The sequence below is a fragment of the Rhinolophus sinicus genome, linkage group LG03, assembly GCF_036562045.2.
Source record: "Rhinolophus sinicus isolate RSC01 linkage group LG03, ASM3656204v1, whole genome shotgun sequence".
Classification (NCBI taxonomy): Eukaryota; Metazoa; Chordata; class Mammalia; order Chiroptera; family Rhinolophidae; genus Rhinolophus; species Rhinolophus sinicus.
This window is the reverse complement of record NC_133753.1, coordinates 138,590,133-138,595,016: the sequence shown is the minus strand read 5'-3', so window position 1 is coordinate 138,595,016 and position 4,884 is coordinate 138,590,133. Positions and strand designations below refer to the sequence as shown.

Here is a 4,884-nt window from a genome sequence, read left to right as displayed (position 1 = left end):
AGATAAATGTCTAAATACACTTACTCATCAAACCAAACATGAATTTACCCTGTAAGTTGAAGAGAAACACAGTGAAAACAACCATTTTTTAACAGAAAATTGTTTGTTTTAGTAACTTAATATAGAATTAAATACTTTATAAGAGCATTTGGCAGACTCTGATGTTGATCGAGTTCGGAAATGATGTGAGAACAAAATAAAAAGATTATTCAATGTATTATAGATTCACTCAATTAGCAATTACCACATACCTTGGCCTATACAGAGGTGTGAGGAAAACACAAAGAAAAATAAGGACAATTTCCTACCTTTTTGTAGGTATAATCCAGTAAAGAAAAGTCAGATAAATAAATAATTTTAAATCATGACATTGAGCACAATGACAGTCAAGTGTGAAATGATATGGGAACACACAGGAGGAAGTGATTTCTCTGTGGGTGTCACTTGGTGATGGTTTTGGGCTGGCTATAAGAAGGCAAGCAGTTATCCCTACCCTTAAGTTGGATCTCTGGTACACAGGGAGAAAAGAATCTGATGGCATCAATAGTCTCTTATTATTATGCTTAAAGATTTTCCAAGCCTGTGAAAAATATAATAAACATGTAGAATTGACCCCAAAACACAAAGCATTTAAAGTCTTCATATTCAGTAGTAAAAAATGAATTATACCAAGGAATACTGCAGTTAATATTTTGAATGCCTGGGAGAAAAAAGATTCCAAAACTTTACTCCAAACCATAGGCAGACCTTTAGGAGAATCATGAGAACATTACTTCCTGACTCTGATGTGGTCCTCGGGCTAATGTAATCTGTCAGGGCCTGCACACAGTTATTATTGAAATGGAAATACACAGGTAGACACTCAGCAAGATAGGAAGATAGATCTTTCCTGGATATTGTTCCCACAGTAATAATTACTCTATCCCCTTCACACAGTCATATACATCCTTCCTGGTCAAGTGTGAAGTCACAAAGCAGAGACAGTTTCTTGGTCTCGGTCAACATTATCCAGTCATGATGAATTCAATTTTCTTACAGAAAAATGTGCAAGAAAATAAGTTCAAAATACATAATACAACTTTGGTTTTTAAAAAGTGGGTTTTTAGAATGTATAAATACTTCGTAAAGTTTCTTGACTAGATGCAAAACACATAAATTAAAGTATTTGATAAATAGCAGGTCTCATAGGATAATTTCAAAACATAAACTATCAATGGACATAAATATTTTTCAAAAGGCTAAGCTTTTTGGTCATCATAAGTTCCTCTAACTCTGACACTTCCACATTGAGTGTGAGCTGAAGAAGTGATGGAGATGATAGAAACCTGAGGGCTCAATCATAAGAAATTTTGAGTAGCTCCCTATGGTAACTGGCTCACTGCAATGCTGACCTTGGCACCATTGCTCCAATTACAGACATTATAATTAAAGCAGTCAGTCACCTGCTATAGCCAGTTAGAAAGCATAACACAAAGAGAGATCCTTTTCATAATAACAACAAAAATATAAGACACAAAGGAAGAAATTTGATAAGAAGTGGGCAAGACCTAAACAAGGAAAACTGTAAAATGATATATGTATTTAATAAAAAGCTTTGAGAAACTAGAGAACCTTATTATGCTCTGGCCACATTAGCTGAGGCATCACCCTTCTCTATCCTACTACCCCTATTGCTATCTAAAAGGTCAGATGCAAAGAAATAACTGTCTGAAACAAACAAAAAAAAAATCTTGTTTCCTTGTTTGGTTATTTATTTTCTATCTTGGAATGCTAAAAAAAGGCTTGTAAAAGCAAGTACTTTTCCTTCCGTGTTTACCCATGACACACTGGCACACTCGCTGTAAGAATCTTTAATATGTAAAGACTTCTTTAACCAAATACGTAAGATAAATTCTTGCTGCAGAAAACTAAAGACATCAAAATACATCAATAATACAATTTGCCATTATATAAAAAAGTTAAACTTCAAGGATTAGTCAAAAATATAAACTGAAAATACATGGGAAAGAATTTTGACAATTTTGTAAATAATTTGCCAATATGTATCAAAAGAATTTCAAGAGAATTTTTACTGTTTTTAATTTTAATTTTACTGATCCAGTAATTTTACTTCACAGGAAGGAATAAGAAATTCACCCAAAAAAGAGTATGTATATGGATCCTCAGTACAGTGTTCTCTCTAATAGAAAAATGGAGGGGACGTCCTAGGAATGGCGGCAGTGAGGTGGTCTTCGTGAGTTATTCTCCAGAACTTACCACAAATTGAACATCTATAACCCATCAAAGGACTCTCTGCTCATCACACAGAACAGCTAAGAGATTCGTAAGAGGATTACTTGAAGAAAAGGAAATTTGGACACAGACACATACAGGGAGAAGACCGTGTGAAGACAAAAAGAGAAGACAGTCATCCACAAGCCCAGGAAAGAGGCCTCTGAAGGAACCAACCCAGCAGATATCTTGATCTTGGACTTTTAGCCTCCAGATTGTTAGGTAATAAATTTCTGTTATTTAAGCCAAAAAGAAAAAAAGAAAAAGAAAAATGGTAAAACCACCTAACTATTCACCAATGTGCTAATAAGTAAATAAGTTATGCTACAGTTATATGAAGTAATAATATGAAGCCATTAAACATTGTGTTTTTGATGAATAGGAAAATATTTGGGAAAACGTACAGAAAAATGATAGAAAAAAGAGCCAAGGGAGAAAAAAATACTGCCTATATAGTATTATCTTAATTTGGAGGTATGTATCTGTGTGTTTGTGTGTGTGTGTATATGTTATCTGTGTGTGTTTGTGTGCGCGTGTGTATACGCCATACTGCACTAGAGTCTGGTGTCCTACTTGTATTCCTTCTTTACTTTTAATAATCAGTCCAATCTCTAGTGCTATCTGGTAGGTGAATGTGTTTATTTGAATTTGATGCTGGTTTTAATCTGAGATTACTTTGACTGCATTTGGAATCTATTGCTATTTTAAAACCTATAACATGTTTTACGTTGTTTAAGAGTGCTGCTGCTACTATAAAAACAAAACAAAACAAAACAAAACAAAACAAAAACAACAACTGTGTGCTGGAAAGGAATTCAGGGCTCTGTGAACTTACAAGGAGGCAGGAGCCTGGTCTCACATCTGGGGGTCACCCTTCTCTAGCCTCATGACCTTGAAGAATTATCAAGCCTCTTATCATGGGTTTCATAATGGAAGGGGGAATAATGCCTATATCATAGGACTGCTGTGAGGACAGGCGGTAACAATGGACATAAAAAATGTTGTAGCAGGTTACAAATGGTTTCCTTAGGGACTTGGTGTCTAATGCTTGTCAGTTCCTAATCTCCATTTAAATTCTTATAAATGTGAGGTGAAAGGAAGGAGAAATTCTTGTTAGTGAGTAATTATGAGGTGTGATAAAAAAAATACGGGGAATGTTTAAAAAAGTTATTATAGTAAAAGACACATTGCTATTAATTGCCCTCAAAATCCTCCCCCTCACTTTGAACACACCTATCCTTCGTTCTTGCCACTTTCTGAAGCAGTTCTGGAAGTCCTCTTTCGTGAGTGTCTTTAGTTGTGCTGTCATGGCTGCCTCGATGTCCTGAATCATTTTGACTTTGGGGAAGAGCCAGAAGTCACAGGGTGCCAGATCCAGTGAGTAAGGTGGATGAGGACACACTGTAATGTTTTTATTTGACAGAAATTGCTGTACCAGAAGTGATGTGTCACACGGAGTGTTGTCATGATGGAGGATGAAGTAAAGACACATTTGTTTCCTTTATTAATGACATGGATGTGCAGAACATAGTAGAATCGCAAGTAAATTTCCAAGGTAAAAAGCTGAAACAGCGCCCTGCAATCAGAAAAAAAAAATATATGTGCTTGTCGTGTACAGCCACATCCTTTGGTTTTTAATCTTCCTCATGTACCACAGTTGCAGAGTGTCGGGAGCAATGCAAATACTGAAACTTATTGTATGTAGCCTGCAATGGTGATAAATCCTATGACTCAGTATGTTCAGGAGTAGATTCCTTATTCAAGTTGACCAATTCGGGTCATCACTGGATATCAGCTGCCTTGTATATAATTATCGGATGACACCACAGTGGCCTGCTGGGGAACAAAGGAGCTATGTTATACCTCCAGCTTATGCATCTGTTAAATACCACTGTAACAAAGTTGATTCAGGAGCTGAAGTTTTGCCAAGTGAATGCTCAGTTCATGAAGCTACTCCATCCTTTGGAAATGGTCCACAAAAGAAATTTGTGGACAGTAGCATATAGACAGTAGTATCTTACCTGTTTAATCCAGGGAATAGACTGAGAAATTCTGTTGTTATTCATGATGACTACTTCAATGATAAAAGAGTGCATCATCTTAAAAGAAGTTGGACAGTACTTAAATTTGATCTTCTCTACTAACTTTCTAGTCTCATGAGAAGTTGTTGGTTTTGAATATTAAGAGAAGACTGAGTTTTTCACTATTACAGAAATTTAATTCCAAATATTGATACATCACATTCAGACTATATAAGTTGTATTAGATTGCCCAGTTTTATTTTACATTGAAACTGTTTTTCATTAGATGTTTATTTAGAAACTGGTTCTTTGTTGACTATATAGTTGAAAGTAAAAAATAATTGAGACTAAAAGGGATAACATTAAGATTTATCTGTAATAATCTCTTTAATAGAAATTGACATTTTAACAATTTAAGAACAAATGCTGAATTTCAAAAAATTGTTTCAGAAAGCTCACTATTTTGAAAGGTAAGAATTTTGATAGAATCCAAGCATTTCACTTCTCTAGGAAGTACCTGTGAATAGTACAATGTTCATAATTTTGTGCTTTACATTTATGATTTGAATAGACATTTACCACAAAAGCAGAG

General features: G+C 34.9%; 1 pseudogene; it reads left to right on the top strand.

Moving 5' to 3' along the window:
- The first annotated feature begins 2,210 nt into the window (after positions 1-2,210).
- On the top strand, positions 2,211-4,415 carry LOC109448658 (deleted in azoospermia-like; annotated as a pseudogene).
- Positions 4,416-4,884: the final 469 nt, after the last annotated feature.